The sequence below is a fragment of the Equus caballus genome, chromosome 20 (genome assembly GCF_041296265.1).
Source record: "Equus caballus isolate H_3958 breed thoroughbred chromosome 20, TB-T2T, whole genome shotgun sequence".
Classification (NCBI taxonomy): Eukaryota; Metazoa; Chordata; class Mammalia; order Perissodactyla; family Equidae; genus Equus; species Equus caballus.
This window is the reverse complement of record NC_091703.1, coordinates 37,730,398-37,744,048: the sequence shown is the minus strand read 5'-3', so window position 1 is coordinate 37,744,048 and position 13,651 is coordinate 37,730,398.

The following is a 13,651-nucleotide window of genomic DNA, read 5'->3' as shown; positions in this document are numbered from 1 at the left end:
GCACCGGAGTCACTCGGCTCCCTGAACTTCGGTTTCTGCATCTGTGAAACAGAGACAATATCTGAAGATGATTTCAAGACTACAAGATCATCACAGGAACACAGGAGGTCAGGAGTGGACAGGAGCCTGCCCTGGAGTCCACCCTACCCTCCAGGACACTACGCTCTCCTCTCCTCCTCCCGCACCCCGACTCGCCCTCCTCTGTGGTTTCGGGCTTCTTTCCTTTCCCCCACTCCTCAAGTGCTAAGGCTCCCTCTGGGGCTCCAGACCTCTGTCCATTCGCTCTTTTCTTCTTCCATCTCAAAAGTGCCATGGCATCTCTCATCTAAACCTGTGGCTTTCCCAATACTCCACACTCTCCCTCTCCATGCCCCTGCCTCCCTTGCAGTCAGGTTGAAGCCATGTGACCAGTTCTGGCCAATGAGCTGTGGGGAGTGACAGTGCCCATCACTTCTTAGCATGGGTGTACCTCCTCCGGGCCTCTCTTCTCTTGCTGGGGCAAGCTTGGAAATCACGTGTTGAGACGGTGGCACATAAGAGGGCATCTGGGTCTCTGAGCCACTGGCTGGAGGAGAACCTCTGCCAACCCATGATGAACTTTGTATGAACAAGAAATAAACTTCTCCCATGCTAAGATGCTGAGAGTTCAGGATTTGTTGGTCTCTAAGCTGTAGCTTTTCCTAACCTGACTAATACATCATCAACAAAGTGCCAAATCTGTATCTCTCCCACTCCTCAAACCTCATTCTGTGCTCCCCACTGGCTGCTCAGAATCGCCCAGGACCTAAAGTCTTCCACTAAATTCGCTTCTTCTCTGTGGTCCCCATTTTGGTGATCAGCACCCACCGAGCCAGAAACCCACACTTTCCCCTAGACCCACCTGCTCGCCTCCCCCCACCCCTGTCTCCCCCTCTCCTCCATGCCCACTGCCGTCTCTGGACTTCGTGCCCTCGCCTCCTCTGATCCCTGGACGGCAGACACAGTCTCCCAGCTTCTAGCCTTTATCTCAGTTCTTTAAACATGCTGCTCTGTCTCTGGCTTGGGTTATTTCCGAGGAGAAATCTCCATCATCCTTATCTTTGTCCCTTTGTATATAACATCTCTTTCCTCTGGCTGCTTTTAAAGTTTTCTCTTTATCACTGTTTTAAGCAATTTGATTCTGATAGGCCTTGGTGTGGTTTTCTTCGTGTTTCTTGTACCTGGATTTTATGGAGCTTCTTGGAGCTGTGGGTTTACAGTTTTCATTATATTGGGAAAAATTTTGGCCATTATTTCTTCAAAACTGTTTCTATCCTCCCCTCTATCTTCTCGCCTTCAGGGACTTCTATACACACATATTAGGCCTCGAAGTTGTCCAATAACTCAGTGAGGCTCTATTCTTTTATTCTGGGCCTTTTTTCTCTTTGTGTTCCATTTTGTATAGTTTCTATTGCTATGTCTTCGAGTTCATGAACCTTTTCTCCTGCAACATCCAGTCTGCTATTAATTGTATCCTGCACGTTTTTAATCTCAGCCCTGTAGCTCTCACCTCTACAAGCTTGACTGGGTCTTTTTGATATCTTCCATGTCTCTAGTTAAATGTTCAATTTTTCCTCTAGCTTCTTGAACATGTGGAATATAGTTATAATAACTACTTGAATAGCTTTGTCTACTGATTCCATCATCCGTGTCATTTCTGGGTTGGTTTCAATTGATTGATTTTTCTTCTTCTTATGGGCCGCATTTTCCTCCTTCTTTGTACACCTGGTAATTTCTTATCAGATGCCAGATACTGTGAATTTTACTTCATAGGGTGCTGGTTATTTTTGTATACAGGTAAATCTTCTTGGGCTTTGTCCGGAATGTGGTTAAGTTACTTGGAAAGGGTTCGATCCTTCCAGTCTTGCTTTCAAGGCTTGTTAGATGGGACCAGAGCAGCATCTAGTCAGGGCTCACTTTGCCCCAATCGTGAGGCAAAACCTTTATGAGTCCTCTAGCCTGTGCCCTGTGAACTATGGGGTTTCCTGCCGGCTGGTGGATCACGTGTGCCCCAGCGACTGTGCCCTCTAACCAGCCCAGCTCACTTCCTACTGGGACCTGATCAGCATTCAGCTGAGCACTTGAAGGGGGGCCTCTCCGGGCTTCCCTCTGCGTAGCTCTCTCCTCTCTGGCCTCTGACCTGTGAACTCTACCCGCCCTCACCTCCCTGGACTCCAGCTCTGTCTCCTCAACTACGGGAGACCCGGGCTCTGCCTGGGTCCCCTCTCCCTGTGCCAGAGCGGAGTAGCTCTCTCTGGACACCTCGTGCGACGACTGCAGGGCTCGCTTCATTTGTTCCTACATCTCAGGATCACTGTCAGTCGTTGCTTAACGTCCAATGTTAGAGAACCATGGTTTCAGGTATTTATCCATTTTGTTGTTGTTGTTTCAGACAGGAAGGTAAATCTGGTCCCTGCCACTTCATTGTCATCGGAAGTGGAAGCGTCCTCCTGCCTTCCTAAGATGCAAGTCTGCTCAGGCCATTCCCTGCTCATTCCCTCAGAGGTTCCTCAGTGACCTGGGCCTAACAAGGAGAAGGGCTAACTCAGTGCCAGGCATTGTTCTAAGTCCAACATGCATCGAATCGTTTCATCTTTACAACAACTGTACGAGGGAGGTACTGTCTTTGTTCTCATTTCACAGATGGAGACACTGAGGCTCAGAGGGGTTAAACGGCTTGCTCAGGTGCACACAGCCAGGAGGTGGTGGAGCTGGGATTTGAACAGGCATTCTGGCTCCAGCCCACACTGCTTCTCTAAGACACGCCAGTTGGCTTCTGCTCCCACCACTCATTTCTCCGTTTAATAGCTTTTCAGGCACTACTGTGTGCCCGGGCCCACTGCTAGTTACTGGAGACGTGCAGCAACTGGCCTGAAGACATAATTATGAAATAATGGAGAACTGCAGAGTGGGTCCACGTACCTGGGGCTCAGAGCAGGGCCTCTGTGTGTCCATTTCCTGAAGGAGTGACACCTGAGCTGATCCCTGGAAGATGGAGACAGGACAGCTATTTCCGGGATGAGTGACGGGACAGAGGTGACAAACAGTGTGATATTTGGGGGGAGGAGCCCAGTAGGGACATTGCGAAGATGGAGATGAGCAGGGCTGAGAGATGAATCTGGAGAGGCGGCAGGGGTGAGGGGAGAGGGCCTTGTGGGCTCTGCCCAGTGGCCTGCACCTTCTAAAGAGGGAGTGACCTGGTCAGAGCTGCAAATTGGGACGGTCACTCTGTGGATGATGGATTGGAAGGGCCTGCCTGGAGGCTGGGAGACCTGATAGGAGGTGACCGCCATGGGCCTGGCGAGAGGTGAGGACCCGAAGAGGAGAGACTGGTTGCTGTAGAGGGTAACTCAGGGGAAAGAGTGGGGGATGAGGCTGGCTTGGATGACTGGATGGTGGAGCCACTGGAAGGGGAGAATGAAAATTTGTGCATCTCGGTTCTATCTTTAAAAGGATTGGGAATGCACTCCATTTAATACTTTCCCCTTCCCTCTGGCTGGGATGCTGATGTGATGGCAGGAGCTGGAGCAGCCACCTTGAACTCAGAGATTGAAGCCAAGTTTAAGGGATGGCAGAACCACATTACAGCCTGGGAGCACCCAGCTTGGGACTGTTAGGTGTGGGAGAACTCAACTTCTACCTTGTTCAAGCCATTATATTTTGCAGTCTCTGTAACAGCAGCTTAGCATATACTTGAACTAATGCATCTATATTCCACTGATTCTCCACCAGTCTGTTTCGAGCTTTCTACTTCCATCTTGACTGTTGCCTATGGTGGTCTCTGTGCCAGGGAGGCCATCCCTCTGGCACCTCCACCTGTACCTGCTTGGTCAATGAGCACCAACAGGTCAAGAGTCTACCTTGGTGTCCTTCCACTGTGCCTCCACTACACTATACTTCCTTGTATTTACTTGGCACTTCTGCATCCAAGACCACAAGCTTCTCAGGGGCTGGCCACATCTTATTCCTCTTTGTGTGGCCAGTGCCTCCTTCTCCTGGGGACTCGATCAATATCTGATGGTCGAATGAATCTGAGAAGTGGGTGTGGAGAGCGTGTCATGGGGCTGTTGGGAGACTTCAGTGAGCTCACTGCATTATCAGGTGGGCTGGGTCATACTGCGTAACAAACAACCACAAATTCGCAGTGGCTTAAAACCACAAAGATTTTGTTCCTTGCTCAGGCTTCCTATCCTTGCAGGTCAGGAGGAGAGGGCTCTGCTCATCATAGTTCCTCGGGGACCACAGATGAGGGAGGCGCCTCCATCTTATGATGTCATCTCCTCCACACAAGGCTTTCTGGGCAGTGGAAGGGAACGTGGAGGATTGCGTGCCAGCCCTTAGATGCTTCCATCTGAAGGTGACCCATATCCTTTCTGATCATGTTGCATCGGCCAAAGCCAGTTCTGTAACCCCATCCAACTCCCAGGGGATGAGGACACATAATCCTATTTGCCTAGAAGGAGGAGAGAACTGGAAACACTGGTTAGCAGTGACGATGTCTGCCACAGTCGGGTGTGTAGTACAAGGTCTGGTACAAGACTGAGAATGCAGTACAGGATCAACCGCTGTTTGTTTCTGTTCCCCAGTCACTCATCATTCAACATGTATCTCACTGTATACAGGGGTAAAAGACAGGTTATGCTCCTTGTCTCACGGAACTTATGGTCAAGTTGGGGAAGAGGGACAGACGTTTCTCAAATCAACACACTCACAGATAAATAATTACAGTTTGGAATAAGGGCCCTGAAAGAAAAGAAGAGGGTCCCATGAAAGAGGATAATGGTGTGTGTATGTGTGTGTTTGTCTATATTAGAGTGGAGAGTCAGAGAAGGCCTCTCTGAGGAGGCTGCCTTTGAGATGAGACCTAAAGAAAAAGGAAGAAGTCAGGGGAAGAGCTTTTTAGGCAAAGGGAACAGCATGTGCAAAGGCACTGAGGTGGTTAGGCATCTGGCAAGTTTAAGAAAGTGAAGGAGGCTGAGTCTGGTGCAGAGTGATTGAGGGGTAGTAGGAGGAGGTGGGTGTGGAGAGGCCCAAAGTGGAGATCCCCAGGACCTGGTAGCATGCAGCCGGAGGGCCACTGGAAAGCTTTAAGCCGGGTAGGGCATGACATGCACCTTTAATGAGCTCTGCAATTTTGTGTGTCCAGGGCTCAGGCCACGACTCCTTTGCCTCTCCAACTGTGCTCGCTCCCTAGGGCGCTCCTCAGGTCCTGGGGCTTTGCCTCCCAAATGTGCCTCTCTAGCCCTATTCCTGCACCGGAACTCGGCCTGTGCGGGCCCTGCCTAGCCCCCAGCTCTGCCAGTGTCGGGGAGGGCAAAGTCCTCCTTGACGTTCTCAGGGTCCCTGGCTGGGTCAGGACGTTAAACTGCCAAAGACAGATTAACAGGAGAAAAACATACAAATGTATCTATATAAGTTTTATGTGACAAGGGAGCCCTCATAAGGAAACAGAGAGCAGAAGAAACAGTTAGACCTGAGTATTTCTCTGCCAGGTCTGACGAAGATGGGGCAGGCGCGTAGAAACCCGCGGTTAGAGGATGAGGGGAGCACAGCAAACTGGGGGAACTCAGCAAGGCCTGTTTGTTAGGGTTCTTCTGTCCTCGCTTTGTCTTTGGAGATGAGGATGCTCCCTTCCTCCGGGCACCTCTCACGCAGGGTTTTATAATCTGTTTCAGGGGAGAGGGTGGGAGGAAGGTCAGGGGACCATCTTGCTTCTGCCATCTTCGCAAACACATTCAGCTTAAAATGTTCAATAAGCCAAGCTGCCATATTTGAAGGTAGCATGTCTGAACCCCAGCTCCAGGCACCTCCACCTGCGTGTGTGCAGATCCAGCTCAACCTGCTCCCCGCCCTCCCCTCTTACTAAAAGGCCTCGCCGTCCTCATGGTCAGAGCGGCTGGGATCAACCTTCACCCCTCACCCCCACCCCTCATCCAATGTGTCGGCAAATCCTGTTGGCTTGCCTTTGCGATATCTCCAAATCCAACTGCTTCCCACCCAGTGCACACCCCCATCCTCCTCAGCCTGGGGGATTCAGACACCCTTCTAAGTGTCCTGCTTCGGCTCTCGCTCCCTCACTCAGTCCCCATGCAGCAGCCCCATGCGGGATCTTGGGAGGATGCAAATCAGAGTCTTTCACACTCCTGCTTAAAACCCTCCCCCCACACTTAAAATAACCCCCTGACCTCTGGCAAGGCACTCGGCCATGGGGCGGCCCCAGGCGTTTCTCCAGCCTCCCTCCTTCCTGTCTTCCCATTTCTCTCCGCAGCCGCCTGGGCCTCTCCACTCCTCCCGAACACGTCAGTTGCTCTTCTTTCCCCCGTGGATCCTTCTTGCCCCGACTTCTGGAGGCCTTCTCTGAACTAAGTTGTCTTGGGGGGGGGGGGCGTTTCTTGCCCGCCCCCCAAACAGCACCCCCACCACTCCAGCCCCTGACCCACTTCATTTTCCCTTCACTGGCTGGCATCACGTGACACGCTGATGTGTGTGTCTCTCCCCCAGGAGAACAAAAGCGCTGGGTGGGCGGGAATTTTACTCTGTTTTCCACTAAACTTCTAAAGCATGAAACAGTGCCCAGCACATGAAAGATGTTCTATCCATACTTATTAAATGAAGGAATGAAGGAATGAATGAGTGGAGTGAATGAGTGACTGAACTTGGGATACACGGGGCTGCCAGGACGACAGAGACCTTGTTTGGGGAGGCCGGTTGGGGGTTGCGGGTGGTCTGGGTTTCTGGAGGGGGAGAACTAGTGGCTTTGGAACAGCCCCCCTTTGCTGTTTCCTGGTCCCGGGCTGTAGTCACACACAAGCGGGAGGCGGCCCCTGTTTGTTCTCGAAGGAAACTGTAAAGTCAGTGCAAAGCAAATCGGAGAGCAGATGCTGCGGTTTGCGCGGTTAAGTGCGCTGTTTAGTCATGTAAATTGGGGGCTTCTCTGTGTGCCCTTGAAACATTAGAGACACAATTTCCCTAAACTGTGGCTGTCCCAACAGGGTGTCCCAGACTCCGGGAAATGTATGCTCAGTTATCATGATTGCTAGAAGCCAGGCCTCATTCATTCATTCAACAAGTCAGTAGCGAGCACGTCCTGTGGACTGGCCGCTGGACCCCAGAGTGGACAAGACTGACAGAGGCTCCAAGGAGCGGGATGGTGTTCCTGCTGCAGGCATGCTAGGGCCTTGGACTGAGGGGAAGAAAGGACATTGTCCCTGAGGCTGTGGGTCAGGGAGGTGAGGGGACCTGGAGACCTGAGGAGGAGGGAGGGTGTGGAATCAGGCCTCCGCCTCATGGAACCAGGCAGGGGCTATAAAAGTGAGATTTTGGGGTTTGTGAGCCCCAAGAGTCACTGCTGCTGGGGGACACGCCACACCCTCTCAAGACTCTTTCAGTTGTCTCCCAAACCTTGGGTAACACTCTCGGGGCTTCCAGGTACACACTGTACAGGAGAGGATGTGAAACGGAGAAGGCGATTACCAGACGTGAGAGGTGAGCCACAGGATCGAGTGTCAGAGAGGTGGACACAGGCAGGAGTGACAGTGGACATCCTGAGAAATCTCCCACACAGAGCACCCAGACGTGCTCCATAAAACAGACGACTATGCTTTGAAATGCATGGCTGTGTTTGTAGAATGAATGAATGAATAAATGAACACAAGGAAAACCTTCAGGATGTCAAACATAAAGAGGGCGCTGGAAGCTTGAGTGTTAGGGAGCTCTCAAGCTGTGGGGAAACCTCAGGTCATTTGCAAATACGGCTCCATGACCTAGATTAAGGTGTTTCAGTAGCAGCACTGTTGACATTTTGGGCTGGAATATACTCCGTTGAGGGGGCTGTCCCGTGCACTGTAGCAACTTTGGTCTCTACCCACTAGATGCCAATAGCAACTCCCTCCTCCCACTGTGACAACCAGAAATGTCTCCTGGGGGACAGAGTTGTCCAGGTCCAGAAACAGGCCAGGACGCCTGGGTGTTAAAGGCCCCCCAGGGAAGAAGGAGGCAGGCTGTGGCACTGTGGTGAGGAGCTGTAACTGAGACTCCACAAAAAACCAGGGCTCTCAAAGCCTACACTTTTAGTGAAAGGATAGAGGAAAAATCCATCCAGTGGCAAAGAGAAACCATAAGAATATTTGTCTATTTCAGCCTGTGTTCTAGGTAGAAAGAAAAGCCTTTAAATTTGTAACCATAGACCTGCCCACACAGAGGATTAGGGTGAACATTTGCATTACCTGTGTTCTAGGAAACTCCAAGTAGTGAAATTAACTCCAGCGTGTTGGTAGCACCTGGGCATCTGGCAGAGGCAAAAGCAAATTCTCTTGGGAGGGACACACCCTCAAAACCCGGCTCAGGATTCCCATGGATGGAGCCCAGCTAAGCTTGAATTTACAGCACAAAATTACAGAGCACTTGAGGAAACAATTGATCATGAGTGAGTCAGTAAAAACAGCAAATGGCAGGATTAGACCTTCAAGACTTAAGATATTGGAATGATCAGATCCAGAATATTAAGGGAAAAAATAGCTTGTTTAAAGAAATAAAGATGCCACCAGGAAAACTAGGCAAATATGAAAATGAACAAATAGACTCAGAAATGAAAACGATAACGTTGAAATATAAAACCCAGTGGATGGGTTAAACTGCAGATTAGATACAGTCGAAGAGATAGTTAGTGAACTGGAAAATAGATTTGAAGAAATCATAAGCTGCAATGTAGCACACAGAGAAAAATATGAACAAGAGGAAAAAAAGACATGAGATACAGAATGAGGAATTTAACAAATGTCATCTAGGAATTCCAGAGGAGATAACTGAGAGAACTGGGGAGGCAATATTTAACAATATGTTGATCAGGAATTTTCCAGAAATGATAGAAAAGACAAATCCTGGGAAGGAAGCATGACGAATTCAAGCAGAGTAAATAAGGAGAAACCGAGTCCTAGAAACATCGTGGTGAAACTCCAGAAATCCAAAGAGAAGATCTTAAAAGCAGCTGGAGAAAAAAGTCAGAATACAAATGACCCCAGGATGAAACTGTGGGATATGAACCCTTGTCCTCCGGATGCCCAGAAATTAGCTAGGGAAAAGGACCTAAGGAGAAAGGCTGAACTACCACCAGCATGAGCAGGTGGGGCCTCACACTGTTAAATACGTTCTTAGTGTTCCCTTAAACTGGGCCAGTATGTGTGGGGCACACTCAGTAACCTCTGCGCAGAGGCCTGGCCCACAGGCTGTGGGAGGTCACTTCTGCCTTGAGAGGGGAGTGGGCACTGCCTGGACACAGTCTGGGGAGGGCAGTGATCACCAGGCAGTGCGAGAGCTGGGGCACCTGGAGTGGGCCCTGGGGCCCAGAGAGAAGGCTGGGAACAGAGTCCCTGACCTCCAGTCCTGTTTGGGACGACTGCCCTCAAAGGGACTCTAGAGGATACAAGGGGTCACTTCCCAATCCACAAAGGCTTTGTGGAGGTGATGGGCTGGAGAGGAAGCTGGGACTGGTGGGTGAGCGGAAGGAGAGGTGGGTCTGGGTGTGTGTCGGCAACTACGGAGGGCAGGAGAGAGGCTAAGAAGGCTGCAGGGAAACCCAGGGACTGCCTCTATTTCTGGATAAGGGCAGCATCCCTCCCCTGCTACCCCCCCCCCCCCCCATGCATACACATCCCCTTCTCCGTTCTCGCCGAGAATTTCTCACCAAACAAGCTTCATTAATCGTTTAATAACTGGATTAATTAAGGATGCTGAAAGTAAACAGCAAGAAGGTAATTTGCTCCTGATTACTGTGTAATTGCCAGACGATGAACTCACTTACATATGCAAAGAAGACTCCGCCAACAGCGAATGACAATGGAGAGAAGTGATTGTGTGTCTGACCCGCACCCCTCCATCCCTCCCTTCCACTTCCCGCCTCCTCCAGCCCCCTCCTCAGCCTCTCTAGAAAGCGGACCCCGCGGCCAGCCCTGCTCGCCAACTGCAGCCACGCCACTCCAATCCGTGCTCCCCAAGCCCTCTGGCGCAGGCGGGCTCCAGCAGCCCATTTCCCTCCCAAAGAGGTGGGTCTCACAAAACAGGGACTGGGAATTCTCTAGCCTGGCCCTGCTTGAGTGATCTTGGCAAGGCGCCTCCCCAGCCTGGATTTCCTTAAAATGGGCTCACACACTTGGTCTCCGTAGTCCTTAAGAGGACTAAACTAAGAGCGAACGGGACAGCTTGCTGGGCATTATTTGTTACCTGAGCCTGCGATTTGCTGAGTGTGCGTCTTCCAAGGCCCCCTAGAATCCTGCTTCATCCAGGAAGCCTTCCGGGATCGCGCCCTTCATGGGCGCTGGCTTCCGTCTGGGGCTGCAAGTTGCTCATTTCTGTAGAAGAGCTGGTCCACATCTTTGGCTAAATCTCCTAACACTGGGGGCTGGCGAGGAGTAAAGTCCTCAGGGTGCCTCCTCCCCGCACCCTCCCTAAGGCCAAGTTCAGGTTTGAGGTGGGGGGTGGTACCACGTGCTGGGGCGTCCCCTGCCCCCCCACGGCCTCAGACGCCAAATTGTTTTCTGAGGGCGCCTCCGTCTCTCCTGAACTCAATTTGCGTTTTCAAAGCAGCTAATAGACGCATTAAAAAATCCATTTTCGCTCGGGATTGAATCTGACTGGAGCGAGATCAATGCGCGGAGGCCTCTTTCCTCCCCCCGCCTCCCCCCTGCCCCGTCGCGTCGCCGTGGAGACCGCGGAAGCCGCCGCGCCCCGCTCGGCTCCTGCCCGCCTGCCGGGCTCCTCTGTCGCCAGCATCCTTCCGGCAGCGCCGCCATCCGTGCTGCGGCGGCCCTCGTCCACACCCGCGCGGCTTAACTCACCTACACCCGCCGCGCGATCCCTTCCAAGAGCTCCTCAACCCTCTGCACCCTCCCAGGACAAATGTGCAAACCGGTGTGTGTGTGCCTGGGGGGGTGGGGGGTGGGTGGGGCTGGTTTATCGATTGAACTGCATCCCAAACTTTATTTCCACCCACCGCCCACCTGCTCACCGGCTGGGGTAATTGCTTAGCCCTTGGAACCCAACAGCCTCAGCTTTGAGAAGTCCCATAGTGACGGGGTCAAATCCCGCTCTGCCCCTCCCGCTGTGAGAACCCCGGGCAGACCCTTCCTCCTCCGGGCCTCATTTCCTCCTCCGTAAGAGCGATGCTGGTGCCTTCCTGCAAGACTGGGAGAGGAGGAACCGTCTTGTACAGCAGAGAAGTATGCTTGCAACCCTGCGCTGCTTTGGGGAGACAAGTTGTACATGTTTCCACACACGATGTAAGGCAGCCCCCACCCCCTTCTTGGAGACCCCCAGACTGATCTCTGTGAACAGAGCAGGAGCCTTGTCTGCTGGATGCTGTGTCCCAGTGCCCCTCACCTCTGGCACATGGTGGGTCCCCCCTAAATACTTGCTGAATATTCAGTAATGAAAGGGGGCCCTAGTGTGGTGGAAATTGGAGAAGAGGACAGCTTGGCTACTTGGGTCTGAATCCTGTCTCCAAGGCTTACCAGTGTGGCCTTGGGCATGTCAGTTAACCTCTCTGTGCCTCCGTTATCTCATCTGTAAAAGAGAGATAATTGTACTGACCTTATAGAGCTGTTGAGGGGTTAAATGATTGAAGTATTTAAAGTGTTAGAACAGGGGTGGCGCACAGTTTTTACGTGAGGAGGCGAGGCCCTGCCCTCAGCCTGGTCTCTCTTTTCCCTCGGCCCTCTAAGGGCAGCCCCAGCCCAGGAGCCCCTGGCCTCCCGTGGCTTCTCTCTCCAGATCTCCTTGGCAGAAGCTCAAGGCAGGAAGAAGTCTCCAGTGGCTTCCGTCTGTGTTCTGGTCTTTGGGGAATGGGACACCTGTGTGAGAGGGCGGACACCTCCTGTTACCAGTCCATGGCCACTCTCTGGCCTCCCTGACCAGCATGCTCTCAGCCCCTGTGCTCCCTCAGTTCTGCCCTCAAGTTCTCTTGCTGCCTCCGAAGCCTCTTGCCTCTGCTCTGATCTCCAGAGAGCCCGTTGGTGGACAGGTGAGGCTGGGAGGTGGGTGATGGGCCTGGCCTGGGTTTTGGAAGAAGCAGGTCCTGGAGCCGGAGGGACCTGGAGAGCCCAGGTCAGCACCCCTGGCAGCAGCCACTCCTCGTTAGCGAGCACCATGGATTTTGTGTGGCTCAGCCTGGCACGGCAACCGGCCCAGCATCCCTCCTGGAAAAAACTGTCTGTGAGGCTTAGGAAAGTGTTCAGGTCTCAGGGTCTCCCCAGGCTGGCCAGAGCTCCCCCAGGCTCTCAACTTAGCGGGTTGGCTCTCCAGGCCCTCTCTCAGCAGGAAGGTCAGCCCCTTACACACACACACACACACACACACACACACACACACACACACACACACCGCGACCCATTTCACCAAAAGCTGGGTGGGTCACCTTCCGTCATCCCTCCTTTCTCATCCCCCTCCTTCCGTCTGGTGCCCAGCATGGGACCAGGCTGTTTGGAGAGACAAAAGTGTTGAGATAGGCAGAAGGGCTGCAGGCTCTCAGTGGTCCCGAGTGAAGGTCCCCAGTCGGGGGCTGGGGAGTTGCTGGCCTGTGTGAAATGGACATTTAAGCACCCAGTGGTTCTAACGGATTTGGAGCCTGGCTTTGAGTCCTGGGTCCACTCTTGAGGCAGTTCCCTGCTCTGAGCCTCGGTTTTCCTATGAGTAAAGTGGAGATGTGAACAGCAACATTAATAGAAATGCTGCTGCCTTGAAGGTCATTGCTGGGATCAAAGGAGTCCTGACAACTCTTGTAAACTGGTGGGGTCTTCCACCCCTTGTGTGTCTACAGAGCCCGGCAAACACCAGGTGCTCAATAAATGTGGGTGGATTTGAAAAACCAGCGGCTCCAGGGAGCCCAGGCCTGAACTTAAGAGGGAGATGGAGAGAAGCCGAAGAGGAGAGGGTAGGAGAGAGGGAACTGGGGCAAGAGGATGTTAGCAAGTCATTTCATATAAAAATAAAATAAATGCATGTCATAGACTTGAGCTTATTATTTGAAGTGGGAACCAGGAGGATGTTACAGCCGGTTCAGAGGAGAGTCCAGAGAGGAGATCCATATACAGGCCGCCAGGAAATGAATTTACAAATAGATGCGAAACTGGTCAGCATCCACAGGTCAATAATTCTTCGCACCTCTACCAGACAACATTCATTTGCATTTCTGTGGAAAAGAATCGTTTGCTGCGCCATCCGTTTTGTACGGCTTCCAGAGTTGTAGAAACAGCTCAGGCAATGAAAGACAGAGGCCCCATAGAATCAGGTCACCCAGGCTGGCAGTAGGCAGGACATTTAGCTGTCTTCTCGCAGTTCAAAGACTTTTCACCGTTTTTTATGGGCAGGGAATGGGAGATGGACTGAGGAGGGCCCCCGGGCAGGGCTAAGGACTGGTCAGAGGCACACGCTCACTCCCTTTCAGGTTTCCGGGGCTTTATAGCCTCCCTGGGCTTTGGGGCCCTTGTGGGGAGAGAGTCTGAGCCCCTGGTAGCCTTAGCATCCATTACTTCTCTTTCTTTTTAATTATTATTTTTAAAATCACGATAAAACAAACACATAAATTGTACACTGTAAATTGCACAGATATTATGTGTACAGGCTGATGCATTTTTACACATGT